Raw genomic sequence first — 12,662 nt, forward strand, 5'->3', positions numbered from 1 at the left:
GCCGATAGGGGTGGGGAGGGAAGGGAAATAAATCTCTGGTGGTAGGGTCTGATTGTAGTTGGCTGAAATGGCGAAGGATAATGCGCTGCATCCCGAAGATTAGTGGGGTGGAAGGTGAGGACGGGGGGTTCTATCTTTGTTGAGGTTGGAGTGCTGAGTTTTCCTGCAATTCCAAAATATATTTCCCTCCCCAATCCTAGCAGCATTCCGCAGAGACCATTCCCTCTGCGATGCCCTCTTTAGGTCCACCCTCCATTCCCAGGACCTTCTCTTGCCACTGCAAAAGCTGTAAAACCTGCACCCACACCTCCCCCCTCACCTCCATCCAAGGCCCCAAAAGTATCCTACCACATCTGGCAGAGATTTTCCAGCACATCCAAACACCTCACCTGCGGTGAGAAAGTGAGGACTGCAGATGCTGGAGAACAGAGTTGAGAGCGTGGTGCTGGAAAAGCACAGCTGGTCAGGCAGCATCCAAGGAGCAGGAGAATCGACGTTTCAAGCATAAGCCCTTTATCAGGAACATCATCTACTGTGTCCGCTGCTCTCGATGTAATCTCAGGTAACTGTGTGAGTGGAGTTTGCACACATTCTCTCCGTGTCTGTGTGGGTTTCCTCCAGGTGCTCCGATTTCAATGTAGGGGAATGAGTCTGGGTGGGTTGCTCTTCGGAGGGTTGGTGTGGACTTGTTGGGCTGAAGGGTCTGTTTCCACACTGTAAGTAATCTAAACAGATTTCCTCTACATTGGGTAGACAGGACGCCAACTCACGGAATGTTTCAGGGAACACCTCTGGGATACACGCACTAAACAACCCCAACACCCTGTGGTTGACCACTTCAACTCCCCTTCCCACACCGCCAGGGACATGCAAGTCCTGGGCCTCTTCCACCACCAAATCCAAGCCACCCGATGCCTGGAGGAAGAATGCTCCATCTTCCACCTTGGGACCTTCAAACCAGTTTCCTCATCTCCTCTCCCCCCACATTATCCCAGATCCAACCCTCCAACTCGGCACCACCCTTTTGAACTGTCCTACCTGTCCACCTTCCCATCTAAACGCTCCACCCTCCCCTCTGACCTATCATCATCAGCCCCCACCTACATTTACCTATAACCTTCCAAGCTACCTCACCACCACCATCCTATTTATCTCTCAGACCCCCCCACTCCATTCCTGATGAAGGGCTTATGCCCGAAACGTCAATTCTTCTGCTCCTTAGATGTTGCCTGACCTGTGTTTTTCCAAATCCATACCTTTCCACCCTGATCTCCAATATCTGCAGTCCTCACTGTCTCTGACAAACAGGATTTTCTTGAACAAAGATCATTTTTAAAAAACTGTAAAAAAAAATTTTTCACTATCTTTACTCTAGTGTGAACAACCTTACCATCTCAAATACTAGGTATGCGGTTGGTGATTTTATTCTGGTCAGTTTAGTTGATGTCCTTTTGATAAAAGAATACCCAAATTTATGTACAAGCACTATTTTTCTTAAATTTTGCAACTTATTTTTCACCTAAGTATTTGAAGCAGTTAATCCCACTAGCCTTCAATTCAAAGATGACTTAGTCAGCAAATATAAGCTAGTTCCCTTCATTAATAAATACATTTTAAATGCTCATTTGCTCTTGAACTGTAGATTTGAAAAGTTGGACTAGAAATTAATTTTGAAATAATTGGTGCAATATTACCTGGTTTATCTAGTCCTATCTTTCGAACAAGGGAAACAGACTGAATAAACTCCAGTTCTGCCACATGGTTAGTATACTTAAGGAAGCTTGAAAAATTGTGGCTACATCCTTATCTTTCTTTTCTCCCCTTTCTGACTTTTAAAGAAAAAATGTTCAGGGTAGAGTCCACAAGCATCCAATGCTTCCACACATGTTCTGGTAACGTTTTTCAAAACCAAAACATTTTCTGCCGTAAACTTAATTCTGCCAAGTCAAGTATGCTATACATAAACATTTTAAAAAGTACATCCTTTCTAATTAAAGCACTACTTCATCACTGGACAGCTATAAACTCTCCAATACTGTTCTCTTTTCTTTTGTATGTGTTTAGGTTACCTTTTTATTGTATTTAATGCTACATGTCTCTCATTTACCCAACGAGCCCTTCTAAATTCTCATTTTGCTTTCCTTTGACATTTCCTATAATCCTTATGAATGTCTTCAATTCTACCACATGCCACCCTCTGAAGATTCAGGTTATTGTTGATGTGGAATCGATCCACAAATGGAATATTTTGTGGAACAATAAAAACCAACATCTGAATTCTCCACAACAGTTCATAATTTGTACGGCTGCCTTAGAAATAAAGCATGCCATATGAATGATCAATAAACTTTGAACTTGTGTGGTGAAAATGCAAGATCAACTCACATTCTTACAGAGCAAGATTATGGAAATACAGATAATTAGTAAAAAGTAACAGCGCCAAATGAAATCTGCAGCAACATTTAATATTTTGAGTGAGACACGCCATATCAGAAAATATAAACTACATTTTTTTGGTTACTAACAAACTTGCTGTGTATGGAAATACAGTATTCTAAATTACTATCTTTTAACTATAAACAAATTATTTTCAGGAATAGAAATAATATCAAGGCAGCTTCATCAGTTGTTAAAATAGAAGATTATATTTATGAACTCAGTTCTTTTGCTAAGTTTAAATAATGTACAACTTCAGAGAATTATAAACAAACAGTAATTAAGATTGTTTACAAAATGACACAAAGATAAATTTGAGATTACACTAAATAGGGCTTCCACTTGAAATATATTAAACATAGTTGGGATTGTGACAACTACGCATTACCCACTCTCAAAGTAATATTGTTATGCTCTCAGTTCTGGTTCTTTGTTGATAGGTATGCATCACATAACATGATCAACCACCTCAGAATTTACAGGATCATCCAGCACCCCAACTTGATAGGTGCTGGGACACTGTTGTCTCTTATTTTCCTTTAGTACTTCTTACATGCAGTACTGCATTTGGCAGCATCCACCCTCATCCCAATGCCACTATATGACTATTTCTGCATCATTAAATAATGCTCGAGAGCAGCACTATCCATCTTCAGAACGACTGGCTTACATATGTATGTCACCATATTGTGTATTACAAGACATAGATGTTACTGAAGTATTAGCCTTCAAAGATGCCTGCATTTAAGTAAGGGTAGAATACCTCAGAAACACTTTCAAAGTCCAAATTTACTACTACAATATTGTTTAGATTTTGACAAAAATTAAGAAAACTCAAGATCTGTTCTACATGGCTAAATTCCACCAATAACACCATGGTACCAATGATCTGCCATCGGAAGCTTGCACATAACAGCCTATGAAGAAATCATCAGGAGTTGGGGAGTTCAGGGTCCAGTCAACATTTATCTTTCAATCAACAACAAGATTATTTGCTCATTATCAGTTACAGACTTTGGACAAATGAGCACTGACTATATTTCAAAGTACTTATTGATTATAGATGCTTGAGATGTCTGGTGGCTATAAAAAGTAGCACATTTTTCCTTCATTTATAACAGCACTAACGACACAACTAGGTTAACTGCAACTGAACCTCACATCGGCCAAGACGCTGAAGTTACTGCGATTGGAAGCAAAGGGCAAGTCCCGTAAATGTAAACTTGTCATACGGTGTCGTTTATGAACAATAGCAGAGATTCTAAATAGAAAGCAAAATGCATGAGGCTCTATCCGTCTAAAATCGAAGTGCAGAGTGTCCTCCCCGCTCGGGCGGGGAGGACAAAGTTTCCTGAAGGTCTCAAGAATAATTAAAGGCGGGTTCGGTGTGCACTCGCGTCAAATCTACCATTCAGCTTTATTTCATTCTAAAAATCCTAATAGATTGGCATGTCAGAAGACTAGAACGTTCGCACTTGGTTTCGTAATGTATATTTTTGACCTACCCCGTGTTTTATAATAAGAAGCTTGCTGAGGCAGCTTGTATAGCCCTCAGCCCAGTGTGCTAAGGGAAGCAGCCAGGGCAACAGTACATTTGCCCTCGAGAAGCAGCGCGGCTTCAACACTCAGAGCAAGGCCTTGGGATAAATGCGGCCACGAGCGAACGTGTTGCACGTAGCTTGGTGATTGACAGGTGGGCCAACCAATCACAAAGCCTCATCACAGACGTTTGCCCGCCGTGACACCAATCAGAGCTGACCAGGAGAGGGAGCAGCAGGTTCGGTTGAAGTAAAGCAGTTCACGTTGGGCCGAGGGCTGGGCCCGGCGGAGCATTGCCTCCCCTCCCGATCCATCCGAACAAAGGCGAGCGCAAGGGGTATCCAGGTCCCCCAATGTCTGTGCCTAGAAAGTGGCAGCTTGCCCACTTCAGGACACTGGCTTTGTGGAAGTCGCTGCATCGACAACATCCGTCGGGGTTATCAGCCCCTTTTTCTGAGATCTGAAAAGAAAGGGCCCGGCTCCTCAAAGCAAGAGGACAGGCAGCTCAGCATCGGCCCGCGGAAATCGTAGAAAGCAGACAAAGATTTGGAGAGGCCCAGTCTCTCCTACCTTTTTGCTTTGAAGCCGAAGTGATTTCAGACCCACAAATACCGCTCCCCCGTTCAGGGCTCGTTCAAACACAAGGAAAATGGCGCGCTGCCCAACGCAGGCATGCGCACTACGGCAGAACCTCACCTCCGCCTCGCGCACTCGCGCTGTCCACCTCCCGCCCCGCAACAGCCACGTGCTGGGTATGCCTACGTCAGCAGGCACTGTGCAGACCATCCCCAATTCACCTGGACAGGTTGTCACCTTCTTGACCCACAGCAATCTTTCCAGTGTCGTGGAGAAACGAGGCCCGGGATTTTGACCAGGCGATGTATTTCCAAGTCAGTATGGTGTGCGGTTAGGAAGGGATCTTATAGATATTCCCCTGTATCTGTTTTCCTTGTACTTTCAAGGAGTAAAAGGTCTCATGTTCGGATGGTGCTTTCGAAGGACCATTTATGAGTTACTGCAATATAACTTGTAGATGGAAACATGGTGCATTGGAGGTTAAAATCGTCAATGGTGGTGAATGAGTTGCCAAGGGATCGGGCTGTTTTGTCCTGAATGATTCTGGATCAATGGTGCTGGAAGAGCACAGCAATTCAGGCAGCATCGAGGAGCTTCAGCAAAATCGACGATTTTGCTGAAGCTCCTCGATGCTGCCTGAATTGCTGTGCTCTTCCAGCACCATTGATCCAGAATCTGGTTTCCAGCATCTGCAGTCATTGTTTTTACCTTGTCCTGAATGATGTTGAGCCACCTGAGTGTTGGAGCTGTCTCCATCCAAACAAATGGAGAATAATCCTTCACGCTCTTGCACCTCGAAGATGGTGATGACACTGGGTAGATAGGAGGTGAGTTACTGACTGTGAATAGAATTGAATGGAGAATAATGGAGGTCGGTGGCACAGTGGTTAGCACTGTTGCCTCACAGCACCAGAGACCCGGGTTCAATTCCCGCCTCAGGTGACTGACTGTGTGCAGTTTGCACATTCTCCCCGTGTCTGCGTGGGTTTCCTCCGGGTGCTCCGGTTTCCTCCCACAATCCAAAAAATGTGCAGGTTAGGTGAATTGGCCACGCTAAATTGCCCGTAATGTTAGGTGAAGGGGTAAATGTAGGGGAATGGGTCTGGGTGGGTTACGCTTCGGCAAGTTGGTGTGGACTTGTTGGGCCGAAGGGCCTGTTTCTACACTGTAAGTAATCTAATCTAAAGTAATCTATCTAACCCTTCATGCTCTTGCACCTTATAGCCGGTAATGGCACTGGGCAGATGGGAGGTGAGTTACTGACTGTGGAATTCCTAACCTCTCGCTTTCTCTTGTAGCCATAGTATTCAGACATTCTGTTCACTTTGTTCTGGTGCCACTGGTAACACCAAAATATTGATAGTGTGGAAATTCAGTCATACTGTGGGAGATGGCTAGATTTTGTCTTGTTTGAGGTAGCCATTATCTTTTACTTGCATGGCACAGAAATCATTTGCTCCTTATCAATCTAAGACTGATGTTGTTCAGGCCTTGCTACGTGACTGCAAAGGGCGGCACGGTGGCTCAGTCGTTAGCACTGGTGCCTCACAGCAGGGACCCAGGTTGAATTTTTTGTCTCGGGCAGCTGTCTGTGTGGAGTTTGCACGTTCTCCCTACATCCGTGTGGGTTTCCTCTGAATCCTCTGGTTGCCTCCTACATTCCAAAAACGTGCAGGCTAGGTGGATTGGCTGTGCTCATAGTAGGTTAAAATAGTATCCAGGGATGTGCTCATAGTATCCAGGGATGTGCAGCCTCATGGACATCCAATCCCTCGACACCTTCATCTGCCAGGGCCAGGGCCAGGGCCTCAAAGCCCTCTGTTTCTTCCTCTCCCGATGTCCCCAACAGTACCCTTCCACTGACACTCACTCATTTGGCTGAACTGGTCCTTACCAGTAACAATTTCTTCTTTGAATCGTCCCACTTCGTCCAGACCAAAGGGGTAGCTATGGGCACCCGTATGGGCCCCAGCTCTGCCTGCCTCTTTGTCGGCTATGTAGAACAGTCCATCTTCTGTAGTTACACCAGCATCACTCCCCACCTCTTCCTCCGCTACATTGATGACTGTATCTGCGCCACTTCATGCTCCCGCGAGGAGGTTGAGCAGTTCATCAACTTGAAAATGTGTTGCTGGAAAAGCGCAGCAGGTCAGGCAGCATCCAAGGAGCAGGAGAATCGACGTTTCGGGCATGAGCCCTTCTTCAGGAATGTTCATCAACTTCACCAACACATTCCACCCCGACCTTAAATTCACCTGGACCATCTCTGACATCTCCCTCCCCCTTCTGGACCTCTCCATCTCCATCAATGATGACTGACTTGACGCTGACATTTTTTACAAACCCACCGACTCCCACATCTACATGGATTACACCTCTTCCCACCTTACCTTCTGCAAAAATGCTATCCCATATTCTCAATTCCTCCGCCTGTGCCATTTCTGCTCTGAGGAGGACCAGTTCCACCACAGAACACACCAGATGGCCACCTTCTTTAAAGACCGCAATTTCCCTACCCACGTGGTTTAAGATGCCCTCCAACGCATCTCATCCACATCCCACACCTCCGCCCTTAAACCCCACCCCTCCAACCATAACAAGGACAGAAACCCCCCTGTCCACACCTTCCACCCTCACCTCCATTCAAGGCCCCAAAGGAGCCTTCCACATCCATCAAAGTTTCACCTGCACATCCACCAATGTCATTTATTGTTTCCGTTGCTCCAGATGCAGTCTCCACTACATTGGGGAGACTGGACGCCTTTTCGCAGAGCGCTTTAGGGGACTCTCCAGGACACCCGCATCAATCAACCCCACTGCCCCGTGGCCCAACATTTCAACTTCCCCTCCCACTCTGCTGAGGACATGCAAGTCGTGGGCCTCCTCCACCGCCATTCCCTCACCACCTGACGCCTGGAGGAAGAACGCCTTTTTTTCTGCCAAGGGAACACTTCAACCCTAGGGTATCAATGTAGACTTCACCAGTTTCCTCATTTCCCCTCCCCCCATCTTACCCCAGTTCCAAACTTCCAGCTCAGCACCATCCTCATGACCTGTCCTACCTGCCAATCTTCCTTCCCAGCTATCCGCTCCACCCTCCTCTCTGACCTATCACCTTCATCCCCACACCCATCCACCTATTGTACTCTTTGCTACCTTCTCCCCAGCCCCACCCTCCTCCCATTTATCTCTCCACCCTGGAGGCTCCCTGCCTTCAGCCCTGATGAAGGGCTTTTGCCAGAAACGTTTATTTTCCTGCTCCTTGAATGTTGCCTGACCCGTTGTGCTTTTCCAGCACCACTCTAATCTAGACTCTGATTTCAAGCATCTGCAGTGCTCTCTTTTGCCTAGGCTGTGTGGATTAGCCATGGAATGGGGGATGTAGAATGGGGGATAGGTTTGGATGGGATGTTCTTTGGAGGATTGGTGTGGACTCAATAGGCTGAATGTCCTGCTTCCAGATTGATGATTCTATGATTGAAATGTCAGGAATTTTCCCATGGATATTACTAAATCAAGGATATCTGATATGCACTTACTGCTATTCTTGAATGAAGGTATTACATCTTTCCAAATCAACAATCATCTTAAAAGATGGGCTAATTCACATCAAGTCTCATTCAGCCATCACTCCTATTTTTGTTGATCTTCAGTAGCTTCTGGTCTTACCCCAATCATTTTAAAAGCTCTCAAACCTTTTATCAAATCTCTTCATGGTCTCACCCTTCCCAAGGTCTGTAACCGTCTTCAACTCTTCAGCCTCTGAGATCTGTCTTTCAATTTTGGCATCTTACAAACATCGCAGCATTCATGCCTTCAGCTGTTTGAGCCTCAAACTCCAGCATTCTCACAAGTCACTTAATAAACAGAAGTTTAAAGAGCTAGGGGTTAGCTAGATTGAATGTTTTTAGAAATCATTTACTTATCTTTATCAGAATAAATGCAGTTGCTGAATTCACATTGTATTGACAACAATTTGCACTGCTGTAGCACAATATTTTCTAGAAAAGCTTCAATGAAATAAAAACAAAATACTCTGGATGCTGTAAATCTAAAACAAACTCCCAGAATGCTGGAGAAATTCAACAGGTCTGGCAGCTTCTGTGGAGGGAGAAATTCTGGTTGATTCTTCAAATTGGTTCACTGTTTTTCTCTCCACAGATGCTGCCAGACCTGTTGAATCTTTCCAGCATTCTCTGTGGTAGTTTCGGTGAAAGTTTATCTTGTTTATTTTAATAAATTATCCAGTTGCTTGTATAATTTCAAGTCATTTTCAGCGTTGCCCTCCATAAGTTTTGGCTGATTAAACATGATGAAATCTTATCCAGAAATGCCCTTCCAGTGTAAAGATTTTGGCACCTTCTCACTGACTACCCTGGTGATATTGAAAAGTTACAGTCGAAGGATAATGCAAGTTCCAGTGGCATTACTGCAAAGACTATACTGGAAAAGAAATCTGCATGATACCAGTCTTTCCAGGAGACTTCATGGATAATGGTTCATTAAAATGGTTTAGATTAACATTCCTAAAGCATGGTGATTGCCACGTTGACTATTCCCCATTCTCACTGACTGCAGATGCAACTCATAAGCTCATATGAAGAATGTATCCTGCTTTAGCAGAGTTTCCTGCTCACAATTTTTTTAAAAAGGATTTTCAATGAACTCCCTCCTTTCAACTTTGGCCCACAATACCTAGAGGGAAGTTATTGTTCAGAATGTCACATTAGATGATTTGGGTTGATGCATCTTTCAGGCCTTTCAAGTCTGCAGGTCAAATTATGGACATTTGGCAGGAAACCAGATTGTGCACCAGAATCTGACACAGGTGTTCATCCAATTTTTAAGAGTGAGCTTTATTGAACAGCTATTGTTCTGAAAATTTCAGACAGAAATCACTGCTCTAGTCTTTAAACATGTTTTTTGTTCATATGATTGATTGAACCACTTAGCTCCTTCCTGTAAGGGATTTGGAATTTAAGTTGATATTTATCAGGTCAGATCAAGAATTCTGACAAAAGGATGAAATTGTGAAGATTATATACAATGTTGGGATATGATTGTTATGTTAGTAAAAATAGAATTCTCTTAACTGAGTCACTTGTGCAAAATATCATTCATAACTTATTTACCTTTATTTCATCACTGTAGTTTGCCACTACTTAAATTGATTACTCTTAATCTTTGAATTATTGTTTTCTTTATTTTTCAATCTGCTTTATTTTCAATCTGTACCCAAATGCTGAATAATTAATAGGTGGCATGTAGTCCATGGAGGTGATAACATAAAATTACAAGGGGATATCGATAGACTAAGTAAGTGAGCAAAAATGTGGCAGATGGATTTTAACATAAGCAAGTTGAGGTTATCTATTTTGGGCTGAAAATGCATAGATCAGGGTAGATGGTGAAAGTGAGGACTGCAGATGCTGGAGATCAGAGCTGAAAATGTGTTGCTGGAAAAGCGCAGCAGGTCAGGCAGCATCCAAGGAACAGGAGAATCAACGTTTCAGGCATTCCTGAAGAAGGGCTTATGCCTGAAACGTCGATTCTCCTGTTCCTTGGATGCTGCCTGACCTGCTGCGCTTTTCCAGCAACACATTTTCAGCTACTGTTTAGATGATATCAAGTTAAATACAGTGGATGTCCAAAGAGACTTGGGGTTTCAGATGCATAGATTTTTAAATGCCACAAACAGGTACAGAAAATAATCAGGGAGGCTAATGGAATGCTGGCATTTATATCTAGAGGACTGGAATGTAAGAATGCAAATGTTAGGCTGGAGGTCTTGGTTAGACAACACTTGGAGTACCGTGAGCAGGTGTGGGCATTATACCTTCGGAAGGACATATTAGCCTTAGAGAGATTATTACGTAGATTGGTAAGAATGATACCAGGACTTCAGGGGATAAGCTATGAGGAGACATTATATAAATTAAGCCTGTTTTCTCCAGAATTCAGAAGCTTAAAAGGTGATCTGCTCGAAGACTTCAAGATATTAATAGGGAAAGACAGGGTACATAAACTATTTCCATCGACTGGGGATTCTAGAATTAGGGTGCATAGTCCTGAGAATTCAGACCAGACTATTCAGGAGAGATGTTAGAAAGCACTTCTACACACAATGGGTGTTGGAGGTTTACAACTTTGTTCCATAAATGGCAATTGATGCTAGATCAGTTGTTAATTTTAAATCTGAGATAATGTTATTGTTAGGCCAAAGGCAGGCATATGGAGTTAGGACACAGATCAGCCATAATCCTTTTGAAAAGCTTAAATAGGGGTTGAATAGCTTACTTCGTCTCCTGTGTTCATTCTGCACCCACAGGGTATTTTGTACACATCAGATTTTGATTCAGTTGAATCATAGAATTTCCATTAATCCAAATTTAATGGAAAATGAGAAGGAGTATTATGAACAAGTGTTGTAACATAGCCCACTGATATTTTTAATGTTGTGTACACAACCCCTGTAGCATCACAAATCAGCAATAATCTACAGCAATCATGTTAACATTACCTCAGCCAATATGATCGTAAGGGAAACCACTCTGGGAAGAGTTTCATACAACTCTTGTATGTTTTAATAAGATCTCCTCTCATTCATCTAAACTCGAATGAGTACCAGCCCAACCTACTCAATTTCTGCTCATACCAAAATCCCTCCATCCCTGGATTCAACCCAGTAAACTTTCTTTGGACTGCCTCCAATGCCAGTATTTCTTTCCTTCGATAAGGGGACCAACTGTTAACAATATTCCAGCTATAATCTGAGTAGTACCGTGATTAGTTTTAGCAAGACCTTCATATTTCTATATTCCATTCCTTTTGAAATAAAGGCCCATATTCTATTTGCCTTCCGTATTACCTATGGAAATTGAATAATAGCTTTTTATAATACTTTATAATTGGCTCATGTTTTTCCGTGTAATTCTATACATTCTTCATCAGTACCTCTCAGCTTCAGCCAGTTTCTTTGTATTTATTAATTCTTCTCTCATCATACATTTAAAAATCAACTGAGAATGTGCAATATGTTAATATGTCAATTATAAATTGAAATTTTCCAAACCCTGCCGTATCCCCATCTTTTCTGAAGGTCCGATTCAATTTTGAACTTTCAAAATGAAGAACTACATGTAAAGTTTTACAGCATCATTGCTCACCATCCTGAGATAGTGGGTTGCAGTTACCATTGACCACATTGTAGGATTGATCTATTTTCAATAATTATTTTGCCATGATTTGAACAAATGAGGAATTATATTATTTTTAATTGTAGTTAGTTGTTTCAGTAGGTAAAAAAAACTATACAGCTATGTTAAAAGTAACATTGATGGTCTTTTTGCTGTTTTATAGCTCAATCTGATATAAACTTAGGGTAATACACAAAAATATGTAATAAGCCTGGATGTATTAGTTATTTTGAGTGTTAATTTGTTTTGTGTATCAACAGTTATTGTGGAGTCATATATGGTGCTTGTAGTTAAAGGAAATTGATCGATTTTGGAGAACATCCAGATGTATGGGACATTCAGAAAGTTGGTCAATCACGAGGAGGTGATATGACATACTCCACGCAGAGACAGAAATTGCTCATTTGTGTGTCCTTATTTTGGTGAAGAACTTTTGAGTTGGTAAACTAAGACAAGCTGTTATAAAAGAGATAACCTTAAAATATTGACATGTTAAAGAATGAATGAGAAGACAGTAGGAAGTAATGTCACTAAAATAACCTTTTTTCTTAAAATAAGCTAATCAGGAATTGGGTGTTGACTAACCAATGCAAGATTGACCATGAACTGGTCATGCTCAAATAAACTATTTAAAGTTCCGGATGCCTTTGGTCATGCACACGGGGTAGTAGTTACTAAGTTACAGGTAAATAAGGTGCTTAGCAGTTTGTTATAAAATAAGAGAGAAGAACAGAAGAAGAGATCTGTGCTCAGTCAACCTGTTATGAATGGACATGACCAGAGGCTGAAACCCACAGCTTTTATTAAGTATGGTTTCTATTGTAATTATTATAATAAATGCTGTAAAACTTGTGAAAACAAATTTGCGCCTTCGGGCTCATCACTAATCATGACAAATAAACCTTAGATCGGCTC

At 42.5% G+C, this 12,662-nt stretch overlaps 1 protein-coding gene across 2 annotated transcripts in view; it reads right to left on the reverse strand.

Annotated features, from left to right (window-relative positions):
• The window catches only part of cse1l (CSE1 chromosome segregation 1-like (yeast)), a 47,583-nt gene extending 42,894 nt beyond the window's left edge, over nt 1-4,689 (reverse strand). The window contains exon 1 of one of the 2 annotated variants that reach the window (XM_043710360.2): nt 4,546-4,689. The gene's annotated coding sequence lies outside the window, so the exon portion shown is untranslated. Of the gene's footprint in view, nt 1-3,941; nt 3,999-4,545 lie in introns of those variants that run through there. The other variant, XM_043710361.2, reaches the window with a different exon arrangement.
• Between the last annotated feature and the right edge of the window lie 7,973 nt (nt 4,690-12,662).

This window comes from Chiloscyllium plagiosum, unplaced genomic scaffold, assembly GCF_037043375.1.
Source record: "Chiloscyllium plagiosum isolate Xiang-an unplaced genomic scaffold, Cpla_swu_hap1 HiC_scaffold_15, whole genome shotgun sequence".
NCBI lineage: Eukaryota > Metazoa > Chordata > Chondrichthyes > Orectolobiformes > Hemiscylliidae > Chiloscyllium > Chiloscyllium plagiosum.